At 42.3% G+C, this 16,904-nt stretch overlaps 1 long non-coding RNA gene across 2 annotated transcripts; it reads left to right on the plus strand.

Moving 5' to 3' along the window:
• The first annotated feature begins 12,929 nt into the window (after positions 1–12,929).
• LOC141920266 (uncharacterized) lies at positions 12,930–16,182 on the plus strand. Of its 2 annotated transcripts, XR_012622279.1 has the most exons (4): positions 12,930–13,117; positions 15,047–15,121; positions 15,225–15,362; positions 15,941–16,182. It is a non-coding gene; the product is annotated as an uncharacterized LOC141920266 (long non-coding RNA). The 2 variants fall into 2 exon arrangements; XR_012622278.1 differs by lacking the exon at positions 15,941–16,182 and having other exon boundaries at positions 15,225–15,440.
• Positions 16,183–16,904: the final 722 nt, after the last annotated feature.

The raw sequence follows: 16,904 nt of genomic DNA on the forward strand, positions 1-16,904 counted from the left end.
CCATGAGATGGTGGAGTTTAATTTTCTGAAAGAAGAAAACAAGGCACATAGAAAGACCACAACACTGATCCTCAGGGGAGGAGAGTTTTGCCTGTTCAGAGACCTGCTTGGAAGAATCACATAGGATATTAACTTGGAGAGAAAAGGCATGCAGGAGAGTTGCTTGACTTTCAAGAATCACCTCCTACAGCTTCAAGAATGGTCCATCCCCATCTGCAAGAAGTCAAGGAAAGGTGACAGGAGGCCTACATGAATGAACAAGAAGGTCCTTTCCCTCCTCAGGTGTGTATATGTAGTCCTGTACTCTGCATATAGCAGCCAGTGCCTTCTTGGATGGCTTCCAAGCTACCAACTGGAATTGCACTGGTGGCCTTGTACAGATTTGGCCAGCTCTTGCTGTCCTGAGTTTGTCAGTTCTTCCAGATCCCACAGGACCACAATTCTCCAGAACTTACTGCTACTTGGAAGACTTTCATGTGCTACCTCTCTGCACATGCTCTACTTCTCTCTGGTCTGCTGTTTTCTGCTCACTATTTCTCCATCCACACACAGGGAACCCATAGATGTCATTCCCACAATTCATAGAGAAAGTGTCTAATGATATCTTGACTACTTAGAGCAGTAAAATTCAGTTAAAACCAGCTTTTCTTCATTCATCTCAAGATAGACCTTGACAATGTCAGCCTGCTTGTGTATTATAGACACTTCCCAAGTTTCGTCTGGCAGGCAGGATGCTGTTACACTTCAGGCTTTTCTATGTCTACTAATAGAGGCAGTCCCTTCTTCTCCCCAAAGCCATAGGCAAGGTGTGCTCCTAAATGCTTCCTAAGAGGTTCCAATATAACAGAAAGCAAACTGGAATAGGATAATAGGTGAAGGTTAATTTCTCTTTTGATCATTATGGTCAAGGCATATATTCTGGAGCACAAGAAAACAGTTCAACGGCACTGCTGAAAGCCAAACCAGTATAAGTACTTGTTCGGTAATGCAATAAGGATAGATGAGTGGAGGGACATTGTACAGAGCTGGGGAACAAACATCTGTCCTGCCTATGGACTGGCCATGTCAGAGCTTTGGATTAGTGTTGCTCTTGCTGAAGTCACTGACAAGATTGCACCTGAATTTCAAATATACCTTTTTGGTGGATCAGATAGATGAAAAGAGATGCTTATTCTAAGCAGGTCTGCACTATGAAGAACTAGGACAAAGACAACATTGAACAACTGCAGCAGCTTGCAAATATTTGTGCTAAACCAGTCTCAGAAAGCATAACATGCAATGTCCAAAGTGGGACTGTTATGAAATCTTTTCCAACCCAGTTAGCCTCTGGTTTAAATGCTTTTTGTTAAAATACATTTCATCCACGGTGCTTTCCTGCTGTGCTCTTTTGTCTTCAGGAAAAATTAGAGACCAAGCTCAGACATAAACTTTCTGAAGAAGCAAAGTACTTTCAAATTTTTTCACAATAATATAACAATATAGATGCTGCAGTATTTAATGAGGTGGGAAACAACATGGTATGTGTCCCCCATGTCTGGTCTATGTCATTTTTAGTAACTCTTTGCTGGGATGCATAGGTTATAGTAGGAAGCACCAGCCTGCCAGCTGGTGATTTTCACTCCACTCTCAGGCCCAAACTCTCCTGTTAAACTAACACTATTCCCTCATATTCTTCATCTTCTCTGTCTCTTCACTTTTATTCCTGCTCTAAATCTTCAGACAGTGCAATGCCCAGCATGCTTTGGCACAACTGTCATATGGCAAAGAGAGAGGCATTTAGTTATGTGTGCAGGCAGCACTGTGAGAAACGTGACACAGCTCATCCCCCTCCTCTCAGACATCATCTGTCATTCAGCTAGAAAAAGCACCAGCAGTAGCTGGGAGGCAGAGAGAGAGCTGATGGACTGCACGCATTAGCAAGAGCATGCACCTAATGGCTCTTGCATCAAGCTCTTCCTCGGCTTGGGAAGGTTCCCACTTCTGTGGACCCTTACAATAGTGGACTGTCAGCTTTTGAAGTCTTTTATGCATGCTGTTTCTTTCCTAATGTGCCCGAAGTCTTTTAATTTCTCTCTTAAAACCTTAAACTAAAAATGCTGTGGTGTGGGAAACCCCAGATATGACACTGAGAAGGAAAGTTCATTGGCCCCTCTCCCCTCCCTGCCTTCAGCTCTGCCCTTGGCTGTAAATGCTTGCAGAAGCACCCAGGATTTCAAAAGCAAAAAGTTTCAAACACAATTCTGCTTCTTTTATATCCTGCAAGTCTATCAAAGTATCAGATGGGAAGCAAGCCAGCAAATTGCTTTCCTGCTGGAGGTACAAGGAAGAGGGGAGAGCAGATTGACAGCAACCACCACCATTTGTCACCAAACAAACTCTGCATGAGATGCAGCCTTTGCACCTGCTCCTAACCCTGATGGTTCAGAATTTCTTCTGGTTAGGAGATTCACAATTATTCTGTGATGCAAAAGCAGTTCAGTGGATTGATACAGGCTGATGGTAATTAGTGACTCCAGGGTAACTAAAACCTTTCCCTCATTCTTCTGGGTGTCATCTTCAGCAACACCCACATGGTCTGCACTTCCCCAGTGCTAAGAGACTGAGGTTGGACAAAGCCAGGGAGCTCTCACTGTACCCTTGGAGGAGGCACAGGGCTGTGAGAGGTCTTAAAGCACAGTGTGTATTATGTTGTTTTCTCAAACCTCAGTTTTAAATGAGGATAGAAAGAATAATCCAAATTATCCTCTCCTATAAGGATGTAGACATTTGAAAAAAAACAAACTTTTGCAGTCTGAAAATTTTTCCCACACATATATTTACATACTTATAGACAAATGTAATTGTTCACACCAAAAAAATCATTATAAACTTCAGGTGAAAACATCAAATACTGGGTACCCAGTTGTGTTAAAACATTTCCTTCACTCCTCTACTCCTCCCTGAGGAAACTTGTGGACTATTCTACGAGGTTTCAGTATGGCATATACCACATCGTGGTGTTTCTGCTTTTGCCTGTCAAGTCCCCAAGGAATAACCTACAGTCTTAGTACACCTGAAAAACAGTTTTGGAGATGGCAAAAAAGATGGGATTATGATTGTTTATGAAATGAAGTGCTCAAAGATGAATCTTTGGCAGGACAGAGCAATTTATACTATTTATTGGGTGAGTAAACTTGGAATAAAATGCTATTTACCCCCCAGTTCACAGAATAGTCTTCCACAGAAATGTCAGCAAATATTTTCATGCCAGGTTTTTAGCAGTCTCTCTGAACTACATCATAGAGCAAGGGACATTTTAACAGTTTAATCTGAGCAAAGTCGTGCTTTGTACCTGTATGTTTTTGCCTAAGCTGTTTTACTTGTGAGTTGATGACATGAGATAATAGAGAGCATGTATATAAATCTTGCATGGTGTGCACTTGATGTCCTCTGAATGTGGATGCTACTGAGATTTGGAAAACAGACAACCTCTTTAAATAAAAGTGTGAAAGTCAGAAAAGGTCAGAGAAGCAGAGGAACAACTTCAGCTGCTCCCTAATCCCTGAGATAGAAATGGGTAAGGTGGTGAAAATGCATTTCCAGTTACTGCTGAAAATTATACAGCAGGAGAAACAACCAGGAAGAGTCTTAGACTGTGCCAATAAAATGTGTCACTTCGTGGGATATCAGATCCTTGTGTTATTTCCAATCCTGTGTATTGCTGGGTCATCTTCTCCTCTGTTCTGTCCTCTTCATTTACCCCTTATGAGCTCCAAATTGCTTTGCAGAACACATTTCTTTCACCCAGTCAGAGGCACTGCCACATCTACCTTGGCATCAGTGTTTGTTTCTCACTTTGGTGGTTTTAGCAATCCTGTCACCTGCATTTTCCTCCTGCTTTCAAACTGCCTCGCTCCAGCCTATGGTGGCATGGGGCTAGGCAGAACACAAGTCAGATGTGCTTTATTAAAGAACCAGCCCTCCTCCTTTGCTCCATGTCTGGCAGCTATCTGTCCATATTACTTTAGGGCTTACACTCTAGATTTTATTCCCTTCTGTGATGTCTAGATAACAACACTTTAAATTTATTCTCAATGGCATTTGAGTCAAAAACCCTTCATGTCAAACACAGCTGACAGTGGTTGCCTATGCTATGCAACAGCCTCAAACTATTTCAGTGAACAGCGGGAAATAAATGGAGCTATCTAATCAGTATAACAGGCTGAACTTGAAGTACCTATCCTTTATTTAAGCTTCTTTGCTGAGAGTTAGTGTTTTATTAATCTTAATCCTGAGAACTGTGGCAAACTGAAAGAAAGTAATTACTGACATTCACTACACTTAGCCAGGAAAGCATTTCTTTATTAGGAGTTCTGCAGGAATATAGACACACTTTCAGGAATGAGAGGTCATCAGCAAAAGGTGCTTTTCCTGAAAAAAGGAAACTGTCAGCAATGAAAACCAGCACCAGGCTGCAAACAACCGTGGAGAGGCACATGGGAACATACCCCATGCTCAGTGACTGTGTACAGCCACTCCACTGCTTCCAGCCATACGCAGTTCCCTGGCTGGGAAATGCATCTCTCGGGATCAGACACTGCTTTGGGTCCAAGTGAAAGCAGAGACAAATGCCAAGTGCTCAGGTGTGTAACTTCCAACCGGGTGTTATATCCGCCACGCTTAACCAGGGTGCAAGTTTCTCTGGAAAGGTATGAAACCACCACCCCGGAGGTGAAATCACTCAGTGCTTTCCCTGGGCAAATCTAGAAGTAAGTGTTCATGCAGCAGCAAGTACCAAACCCGTGTTTGAAAGGAAGAAGGCTTTGTATCACTTTCCTTCTTCTCAACAGTACAAAAGCAGAAGAGCCTCTTCTAGACATTTCAGCCCATGGAAACACAGCCCACTCTGTTGTGGCTCAGCCTTGAACACAGCGTCTCTCCTAACACGAGTGGAGGGGTTGCTCCGTGTGGGTACAGAACAGAATAATTCTGCTAAATATCAGAGGATATTAATATGCAGAGTTCTGCATATTCTGCAGGAATACAGACACACTTTCAGGAATCAGCAAAAGGTGGTTTTCATGAAAGAAGTAAACTATCAGCAATGAAAACCAACATCAGTCTGCAAACAACCATAGAGAGGCACATGGTAACAGTCTGGAACATCTCCAGTAGTCATTTCGACAGGTAGCTCAGACCCAAGGTTAGGAAAAAGCTGAAGCCTGGCTGATGGGTGGTGCCATTGCCATAAAAAAATTAGATTAGGTTGTGTATGAAATAATATAACATTACAAACAGAGTGTCTCCTCTGTTATAACCCTCTATCTCTGGCACTGTCTGGGATAGTTAGATTTGTTTCTAGTGTTTCAGGGCACTGGTGCCAGATATTTCCTTCCCTCTCAGAGCACTGGCTGAGGCAATGCTCCAGCACCGGTTATTAACGTACAAGGGTGGAATCTAAACCAAATGCCTTAAAAACTGCTTGGAGTACCTTCAGTTGTGTTTGTCTCATGCCTTCATAAGTGATCTTTTGTCCTTTCATATCACTGATTTTCCAGATAAGGAAAGTCAGGGAGGGGTAGGAAGGGGATATCTTTGCACATCTACAAACACAAGGAAGCATTGGTGCCCATTCCTGTTCATAGCACAGCCTGTAGTACACCTGCTAAACTGTGACTGGCGACAATCTGAACAGAAGAGGCACTGGATGATTCATATGCCAAAAGGATCTTAAAAGCTTCCTTTTTGTGCGGATGTGTAGCAACCCCTCTGCTGTTATGCAAGTGCTCATTTCTCTGATAGTACTGAAGGGCACAGCTTGATGATCAAAAAAATCCTTTAAGTGGTGAGCAAATGGGGATGGAAAAGGTTCTCTCCCATGTGAAGTCTGTCAGATGACTTCAACCCATGCATGAATGCTGGACTCCTGAACTGCTGGAGCCTTCAGCCATGTAGAGCTCAAAGCCTACATGGCTGAATCTTGCTGCACTTTACATTCTTTCTATGCTGTGATCATGAAATACAAAGATTTGTTATTAACTCAGTATTAGGAATAAAGTCAAATCCCTCTGATAGAAAATATAAAGCCAAATGGCTTGTTTCCTACAATATAGAGCAGCCAGGCAAAAAGGAGTCCTTCCCTCTGCAATTGCCATGAAAAACTGAAAAATCCTTTCCTGATTGGAAGTCCTGAGTAAGGATGTGTGCTTCGAGTGCCAGAGCCCCACAGAAAGCCCCTTCTAGAAATCCTTTTTTTTCTGATTGCTTGTGGAAATACATTGCCTGTGCCTGGACATCTGGGGCATCCTAGTCCTCATACCCAGACCTCATTGCTCTGAGGGATGCACTCACATGCAGGACAGTCCCAGGTCATATAGCTGTGCAGAGTGTTGCATTTCTATTGGATAAGAAAGTCACACAGTGACTGGCACAAACTTTCTCCATCATTAAATGTGGTTCATTTCAGCTCATATAACTGAAGCAATGCTTGTTATTACATCTGGTCAACTTATTTATGTATTAACTGATTCAGCAAGCTAAAACATGGTATAAGTATAAAGCCTCAAAAGAGTCCTCCGAAGAAGCAAGATTTTAGTAACAGCTACAGTTTGAAATCTTTTCAGGACAATTGGGAAAAAAAATTGAACACTGAACAAGGCATTTATAAAGGTCAGTCCAAGTATGTATAGTCTGCAAACGAAAAAATAAAGTCAGTGGGAGATCATTTCCCCATATCTTTATCCACCTAGAAAGTAGGTGTTCAGTCTACACCAATCATCTACATTTATGTAGACAGCAATTCCTCATCTCATAACCTAAGGCAGGTGGGATGACTTCTCTCTGGAACTGCTTATCTCTGCCATGAATTACGGAGGAAACTGAGAACCTGTGTAGTGCAAATGTCTCACTTTACGTAAAGCTGGGTGAGCTGATTCTTTTCTTTACTGGTCATTAGTTCTTTCCTGCATGTCAGAAAACTTTGCAACTTGCAGAAGTCATGGTAGCTTAGGCTGACCATAGCCATGATCAAGACCACACGTGATGACACGAAGTTCTATTTGCAGCTGCAATGCCAAAGAGCACCTAATGCCCCAACCCTAGTAGACTGGAGAGAACACAGTGTAAAGAGCTTCGGTAACATTAATGTGTGCCTCTTGACTCAGGTGCGCTGGTCAGTAAGGGACTATGGGGCCATGTGACAGCTGTGCCTCCATTTTCAACACTACATCTACCTGCAAAAGCAATGCTGTTCCAGCAATAAAATATGCTGCAATGCATAACACAGCATCCCAGCCAGAGTCTACTGTGAATGGCAGCATCTTGTTTTTAAAGTAGCTGCATGTTTCCCTCTTCCTGGCATGCTATATATTTCTAGCTATATACTGAGGAACACAGCTCAAACTGCTGCAAACTGAGAAATATGTGTTCATGCTGTGTGGTGGGTCAGGGAGAAGGAAGGTTTGATGCTGTAGTGGAAATACAGTTATGAACATTGATAAATGCAACTTGAACATTATCTTTGGAAAAAAGGTCTTTTCCAGTGTACTAACCTACTGCTCCTGCTAAAGGCTGCTAAATAAACCCAGGGGCTGTGTTGAAGGCAGATCCACAAAGCTATACCCACAAGGAGCTCAGTGCTGCAGTTACAGTGCAGTACAGATCTGTCTGTGGGATGCCAAATTCCCCCTTGCCTGTCTGCATGCAGCTTGAAGGACTAGGGAGATCCCTCCTCCCTGGGATGCTGAAGACACCATTTTCCTTCTCTCCCTGCTCTGGCTCTCCACATGTTCCCACTCACATTTCTCACACTGCGCTCACCACCTCTTCTCCATGTCACTGCTGCTGGCTTTTCTCAGACCGTTTCTAGTTTGCTGTCTGGTCACACCTGTAGGAAGAAATAGTTAGGCTCTTCATTAGCACTTTCTGAAGCTACATCTATGTATTACCATGGGTGTGAAGTACCTCATGCCACTCTGCGATGGGTTAGGATAGCACATCTGTGATCCTGGAAGAAGGATGAGCAGCAGCAAAGACAATTGCTATGCCCGCAACCCCATCCATATGTCTGCAGCCTTCTGGACCGCAGAAACGCAGCCCTGGAGTTGATCAGTATTCACTTCACCCATTGCCTAATCCTGCAAGCTTTGATGAGTAGCAAACCTTTCTCTCACTTTTGCTGTGCTAATAATTCTGCTTCTCCATATGCTGAATGTTTCACACCCTTTCTGGGATCCAGGAACTAAGAAATGTTACACATATATAAAATTTTAGCAAAAAAAAAGTTGGCGTGCCACAGAAGCCAGAGCACAAGAGTGCCCTGCTTTGACTGCCGTGGGAGCCAGGAAAAAAATGCGAAACTAATATTAAACTTTCTGAAGTGCCACATTACACAAGGTATTCCAGTTGCCATACAGGGCAGTAAAGCTAAATTTAATTGTGAATTACACCACTTCCAGAGGGAGAATGCAATAATGGTTTACAGTATCCAGTGATTAAAATTGCCTGAAACACCCAACCTGATGCTTTTAGAGCAACCCATCAGTGATGTTTCATTCCAGTTACAAAACATCCTAAATCCTAAATCACAGGATTTACCAACTTCATTTTCCTTCTTTAATGAGAAGCATCACTAAGGTGCCAATTCACTCCAGATAACTTAAGTCTTCTTAATTAGGAGGGTAATGGAAAGCATGAGGTTCTTTAGAGGACAATCCAGATCTTCACTGAAGTGAACTTCAGTCTCTAGAAGGCAGAAATATCAGAGGCTTTCATAAAAACTCCGGCAACAGATTAGGAGTTATTGTCTGGAGAAGATCCAACAAATTCACTACAAAATATTGTGTCAGCATGAAATAGAAATGTGATAATAAGAAAACTACAATAGCCCCCAGTATATTTATGTTTAATATTTCTTAGATCCCTACATTCTGATTTTGTTTTTGACTGTAAATCCTTCTGCCTTCTTTCCCTTCCCCTCTTTCCCTCCTTTCCTTTCTGACACTCATTTATTTCTGTCACCAGATGCCTCTCCAATTTCCCATGTGCTCAGACTTGCCTCTCTCCTCACCTCCTCCTTCCTTTTGCTGTGAAAGCTGAGGTCTTAGCCTGAACACCCCTCTTCGTTCTGAAGAAGGGTCTTTGGAGCAGTGTGCACTAGGGAATACACATCCCCCTTTCATAAAGCACACATGTGGAGAAGGAACAGCAGTTAGAGCAGGTAGAGGTGCAGGATGCAATGCTGAGAGATGAGCAAAGTTTCTCCACAGCCATTGCCCCTAATGCCCAGAAATCCCAGAACTGATCTCCACGACCATTTTTTCCTACACAAAAAGAATAAGGCATCTGCATGAGGAGTATCAGAAGAAGTTAGAGAAATGCAGCTTTTTCTCTCATCTCATGAGGTCCAAGGCAGGGGAGAAGCCTCTTAGGATTTTCCCCCACATTTCTGCCACCCCATTGAAACCAACAGCTCTCCTCATGCACAGCAACAGGGGTTGGTGTCTTCTCCACTCACTGTCACTCACCCTCAAGCATGACCTCTTCATGCTGAAAGACAAGTCAGCTTCTCCATTTTTCTCTCATTCATGTCCTGCTTTTCTCATCTTCCTACCCAGTTCATCTCATGCAAAGACTTCCTGCCATGGCATTGCAGACATGCATTTATGCAGGATCCTTACAGAGCACCAGCACACAACGAATCTAGTTCAACTATCTATCATCAACATCTGGCCACTCTGTGGGGTTAGTCTCATCCTGGCACATCTTGGACTTGTGTCAATACCATCAGCTCCTGTTTCTCTACAGCCTATAAAAATTAAATCAGACAGAAAAGATCATCAGCCTGAGGAGTTTACAGACCACTTCAAGGAGTAGAAGGTGAAACAAAGCATCTGAGGGACGGAGCAGAAATGCTGCAGAAAACAACACATGTCGATTCAATAAATAAATGGGTTTTGATACACACAGGCATCCTGACAGCAGTAGATAGCACCAAAGGAGCCAAAACAAGAAATTATTCTCACCATTGTAAACAGATGAGCTCACTCCACACAGGAACAAGGGCAGAATGGTGGGAAAGCTGGTCATATGACAACAATGGGCAGGAGTTAGGAGGAACAGGAAGAGGATGGAGAAGATAGAGACAGGCATGATGGTGGTGAAACTCTCAAGACAGTTGCTTTCAAGAAGGTATGCAAGGAAGGGAATGTCTAGACTAGGCTTATCCCACAGAAAAAATGTTTAATCCACAAAGTCAGTGTCCTGTATGGCTGTAAGTGCTAATAGTTACTGCATTACCTCACAGAAAGTGGTGATGGTGTGACACCGTCTGTCATCTTAATTACTAACCAGGTACTACTGGTTTCATTGCCACAGGGGGAAGAGACAAAGGTTTGTGATTGGAGCATTAAAGATGTCCATGTTCATTTGCCTCACCATGAGATAGCCACTGTGTTTGCCAGAAGGATGTACACTTCTCCCTGTCCTCTCAGCTTATTACAAGCCCATCCCAGGGAGAGGGCACAACACATCTCCCGATGATGTCCATGAACTCACTGAGAGATCCCGCAGTTCCCAGCAGCTTTATACGCTGCAGTCCCAGGAAACTCCCTAACCCAAGGAGCCACACCAGCAGAAAGCAAATGTATGCCATCTTGGAAGAGGGCAGGAGGCAGCATATCCCACACACTGGTCAGCACACCCATGGATGAGCCTTCCACAAGGAAAACTATCTGTCTGAGCAAGCATTGTCTGAACTGAGCATTTACTATTGTCACAGATGAACTACTTGAGACCGTTATGATTAGCAGCAATACAAGATTTATTAATGGTGTGAGGTTGATCAAAAGGTTGAATTTTATGAGCACTTAGTGATTGACCAATTTGAAGATTAATAAGGTGATTTGGTAGAATATATTATAATTAAAACAGCAACTTAGTTACAGAATCAAGAATGACAAGATTCACACTAACTTACTACAAGGTACCCTAAATCAAAGTATATATATATGCACATATGTATAAACACAAAGCATACACACACACAGAGAAATATTTGGATCCAGTGAAAAATGTAGACACCCACACTCATGAAGGCAAATGTGCATATTCAAGCACATAGATAGGTAGAGAGGTGGATGGAAGACGCTAGCCTATGGTTAAAATTTCCCTCTTCTCAGGTTTAGAGTAAATATTCACAATGCATTGACATTCTTCAACAGGTAATAACTGAGTCTCGAGAAGTCTGACTTCACCCTGGACCTTCATCAGTTTTGTTGACAGACGGTCTTTAAACCTCAAGGAGTCTATGCCTGAGAGGCATCCCAGCTTAGGGGAGATGCTGGTCACGGCCCACTGCGATCCAGGAGAGTTCAAATTCCTTATGGTCGCCATTTATAGGGTCCGAGATAATAGATTTTCATCAGGTACTTTTCCATTTCAGCTCAACTTGGATGATGAAATACTCTAGTACTTTCCACCAGTTGCACAGGCCCAGAACTTGCTAGATTGTGAAGTTCTGGTATCACCCACTTTGGGCCACAACCCAGGTACCGATATACTGGGCTGCCAGGAGGTGATTGATTGTCATTACTGTTCCCAAGCAGTAGGGGAGGCAGGAGCCAGGTGTGTTAAGGGGGTGCCTTAATGCTCTGGTCCCTGCCTTTCCCAATCCATCTTAGGTTGGTATGAGGCCTGGGGAGGGGGGAATCACACCAAGGACCGAGTGGCCCAAGAGCTGGGGGGAGTTGTACCACCACAACTACCTCCACTGCAAAGCCTTACTATACCATTTGCTCAGGCATAATGGAAATGCTCAAAATGGAAAAGTTGGCGGAGCAGCAGAGCTAGCAGGGAATTATCCATCAGTACACATTAAAATTGAATGATCGGGTAAAAAGCTTCCCTCTTCCAATGAGAAAATAATGATGGATAGTCAGAGGAAAAATGAGTAAGAAGAGAGGAAAGAAATTTTCAGTCCCTTCTGCAGCTCAGTAGTCATAATCCTTCCATTAATTTTAGTTATAGAGAGATGATGTATTAATTAGGTTTTTGCCCAAGGCATGTCACTTTAATTAAAGATCTATTCAAACTAGGAAAACAGGAAAATGGTTTATTTTCTTTCCTAATTCCTCAGTAAGAGCTGAATATTTTCTTAACATCATTTCAAAGAATAAAAACCAGTTCTTATTAGGACTGAAGTCTAAAACCCTTAATGAGGTACGGAAATTAAATTAAAGCACAGACTTGTATAATACACGGTTTACAAAAATTAGTCACATATTAGACTGAGAAACTATCAGCTTGTTTAAATAGTTATATATTTTATATTTGACATGAGACAAAATCCCCCACAGTATTTGAATATTGCAGTGCTTTCTGTGACCATTCGCATGCAGAATTGCATAATGATTGGTGCCATATAAATGCTTCCAGAAGGGTTTGACCTGCTTCAAAATAGCAACAAGACAGCCTGCCAGGTAGAAGTAAGGTTCAAATTGCTGGGATATGACTCAGCTGGTTCATTCCTACTGCCCTTGGTTATAAATACAAAAGCAGTGGAGGGATCCATTTCACATCCAGATCGTAGGTGCTTGAATTAGCCCCCTAAAATAAGTGCCAGAGCTCCCCACCTAAAGCACAGAGGATGAGGCAGGTGTCCTCAAAGGTCTTCAGAGGAAGAGGAGTCTTCATGTCCATGTCTGTCTTATCCAGCACTGACATCAGGCAGAGGTAATATCCATCTGGATTTCCTCAGATTAAAATAGTGCTTGACCTTTGGGGCTTTGCCAATCCGTTTGCAAGAGTACTTTGGTATAATCTCTGGCATACAGAGAGCAGACTGTGTCTGCACAAGTGGCCTGCCTGAGAAGGTTATTCCTGCCTCCGTTGCTCTATTTACCTTGAGATACTGTTAAACATCCAGAAGTTACCTGTGGGGAGGGGAGAGGAAGGCGCCTGTTTAGGGGAATGTAATTACAACTACGGCAATATGTGCAAAAGGTATCCAAAAGCCAGACTGATTCATGAGCTGCTGATAAGTTTTTATTTTATGAACTAGGAAGACTACTTTGTCCTCCTTCAATTTTACATAGCACCCTGTGTAATGGAACCAGGAATCCTATGGGGACGTCCACATGAGGTAAGTGGTAAAGTCCTGAACATGAACTTTCACAAGAAGTCTTTAGTTCATTTTCAACAGACTTCCACTGGAAGGAACATGCAAAAACTTTAAATAGAAAATAAATGTACTTTCTGGGTGTTCTGTTCCCAGGGAAAAAAAAAAGGGGGGGAAAAAAAAGAAAAAATGAGACTAAATGTAGAAATATGACAGTCACTTGTTAGAATCTTCATAATGAAAGCTGAAGAGAGCCTATCCAAGGAGACTGGTTACAATGTGTATGATAAATTGCATCTTTTCATACTTTGCTTTTATTCTTGTAGTCTGACATCACTCATTTGGCCCTAGCCATTCATGCCTTTCAAAAGGCAGTTTGAGTGTGTTTATTCCTGAGCAGGGGGACTTCAGTAAAGTTCATGAAAAAGAAACTAATATAGTGGCTTGAGCCTTTTGGATCGCTTAATCAAATCTGTTCTTGCAAGCTGTGCATGAAAAAGACTGGCAGCTCAAGGCTTATAAAGAAGATGAATACATTTTGCCACAACACATCAACCACTGACATTTTTCCCATGCATTTATCAGTAGGGAAGTTGCACAAAATCTTTATGTTTGTCAGTCTTATTAAACCAGCTAACAAAGAAGGTCACTTGTTAGCAATGCATATGAGCTCTGAAACATTCCATCTCTTTCTCCAGCCATTGCAATATTATGAATTTGTGTAGGAAATTTCCTTCTGAAGAATTTCATATATATAAAAATGCTTGTTCTCAGTAGTGTTAACCATATGCTATTGTGCAAAGAAAAGACCAAGCGATGCCTTTTTTCTCATTAATTTATTGTATAAAGGCATTGTATGTGTGTTTGATGCATATAATGGCACAATGTCACATCTCTACTGTTAATTATGTCTGACTCCATTGGGGTAGAGCACAGGAGCCCAGCCTGTGCCTATCAAGTTAACCAGGGCTGTCCCTATTCTTTCTCTTTTTTGGCTTTCTTCCCTTTCTCTGGCCTTCTGACTTCCCAGATTGGTAAGCAAGAAATCAACCTCAACCTCTCAGCACTGCTCTCATCTCTCTGACTCCAGGACTAACTGGTCTGACAGCAAGACTCTTCTGCTATTCTTCACCCTTATTCTCTCAACTACATAACACAAATAATCAATAATGAAGAATAATACAATGAGACCTCAATAGCATTTTGCATATATCTTCAGTTAAATGAAGGAGAACAACTGAGAGTAATGCACATGTAGGACATGTTGTTGAGCTCTGACTAGGCAGGGACAGCCTGGAGTTTTCTCAGGGAAGGTTTGAATCCTGCTGGAGGTTCCCTGAGAGGAGCATGGAGCCTTTCTTGGGAGCACCTGGGAGAGGAGGGCTCATGACCTGTCCTTCAGGCAGCAAGCCAGGGAGAATGCACAGGTGGGCAGAGGCACCACGGATATTCCAAAGCAGAAAAGGTTAGGAACCAATAAAAGGACCTGCAGAGTTCCTCATGGAAAATTGATAAAGGGCTCTTGTGGGAAGAGATACGGTGGTTGTGCGACAAGCAGAAAATGAGAAGAGTTCTCACATGGTCAAAGATGGCAGAACAAGAGATACTTGAGCAGCTGTATGGTGCCTGGGGCAAATGACTGGGAGGCAAAACATGGCCACTACTAGCATAAAAACAGGTACAAAGTGCAGATGTGAAAAAAGATAAACTAGTATTTATGTATATATCCTGAAGAGCTGCTTTCTAAAATCTCTTGGTAGCATACAAGCATGCAGATGCAATACTTCACTAGGGTTACAAGAGATATTGCACCTATCTGGGATTACAGTGGGAACTCATACCTATGTGGCTTCGCCCAAAACAGCTCAGTAGCCATTTCCAGTGTTTCAGAAAGTGCCGTAAGACTACCATGGCTTTGCTGTAAGAGTGCTGTTTGATGTGTCATCTTTCCAGAAGCAGAAAGGACCTGGCCAGCATGACAGGACATCAGTTAAATGCAAACCCAGAAGAGCTGTTCTTCACAACAAGGTGAACACATAGGGTGGTATTCAGCAGCTTCATCAGCTTCAGAGAGGATTTACCCACCTTACTCACAAAATCGTTGTATTTGTCCTCTGGTATAATTTGGTAGGTGATCAACGTCAGTGAAAACCCAAGAAGATACCATGAGAAGAAGCATGTGAGCACTTGAAATGGAGACAGCTCTGAATCAAAAAAGCTAAAGCATCTTCATTTGAATGACTTTAATCACAGAGCCTCAGCAGATGTGGTGAGAAATGGGTGAATTTCACATTGGAAGGTTTTCTTTTTCAAAGCTGATAGATCAAAAAAGTGTGGAATTGTCTTATATGGAGTCTCTTGCATTCTTTTTTGTTCTAAAAGCAACATCCTTTTGAAACATCTCTCCTGGCAATGATTAAATGCAAGGAATTGTATAGTCAGGGATGTAATTTTGCTCTCTGAAAAAGTAACAGGGAAGAGGAAGAAAGATAACTCTTCTTTTTTGCTTAGAATGTCTTTTTTAAAAAATATCTACTACGTATAATGAAAAATCCCTTCTACAGAATAGCACAATAGTCCCAGAGATAATAGTGCTTCCCTCTTAGGTTAATCAAACCAGGAATGCTCCCTACTGAACGAGATATAGCAGAAGTGTGCATAGGATTTTGTCAGTTATTTGCAGAAATGACAGGGTCATATACTTGAACATGACCTCATTACATGGATGTCTTGGGGTTATGATAAGAGATAGATTGCCTGCTAGAAACAACACAATACATTAAAACTGCTTTTTTTACTGGGCACTGTTCATGACTATATATAATCAAAGCTTCTTCTTCCCACCAGATTTGCAAGAATACTTCACTTCAGATGTACAATTTGTAAAGCGTTTGGGGTCCAGAATCAAACTAGCTACCTGTTCTCAAAATAGTTACCATCTATACCTGTACCTAGTAAGACACAGTTCTTCATTTACCACCTCTGAACACTCTGTGTGGGACTAAAAGAAATGAAAGACCTGACACAACCTGCAGCATTTTTTCTCTAGTAACTCAGAGGATGGGAGTTTTATGGGAGAGATGTGCAAAATTTTCAAGAGCAAGTAATTATCACAGCTGTCTCAGTTCTTTGTGGCCAACTTGAGACAATTCTTACATCTCTGATGTGAACATTTTGCTTTAAAAGTCAGTCTCTCCAGTGGGTCACAGGTAGGAAATCTAACTCATGCAACTGAAATAGCTGCTGAATAGCAATTGTTGCTGTCCTGCGTGCTTGACCACGTTTATGAAGAGGAGATGACCAGTCTCAACAGTACAAAGAATTTTTTTTGAAGAATAATCAGTGAAGGAAAAGATTAAGATCAATCATGTCTGATATGAAATTGATGTTGACCATGCTTTGAGAAGGAGGTTGGAATAAAGGCCCCCTGAAGTCCCTTCCAGTCTGCATCATCAGTGATCCTGTGCATAGTTCCTAATGATACCTCTGCTCAACTCACATGACTATGAGGCACAGAACAAAGGAAATTAACCTCAAATCAGTTCAGAACATCAACTCATACTAGGCACGGGGCTTGCCAGTGCACTTCTGTGCAAATGGAGAACTGGAGGGAAATGGATGAGGCTAATTAAGCCAGGCTGAGGGAAAGGACACAGAGCTCTCAGCACTTGGAATATATCTCCAAGGGTTAGATCAACTTGCAGCATGAGTTCCCTGACTGACAAAAAGGTCAAGGGAGAGATGGGAGAGAAGGGAGACTGCCCTAGACACTGCTTCAAACTCTGATGCTGGTTGACACCTACCTCTAGGT

The sequence above is a fragment of the Strix aluco genome, chromosome 2 (assembly GCF_031877795.1).
Source record: "Strix aluco isolate bStrAlu1 chromosome 2, bStrAlu1.hap1, whole genome shotgun sequence".
NCBI lineage: Eukaryota > Metazoa > Chordata > Aves > Strigiformes > Strigidae > Strix > Strix aluco.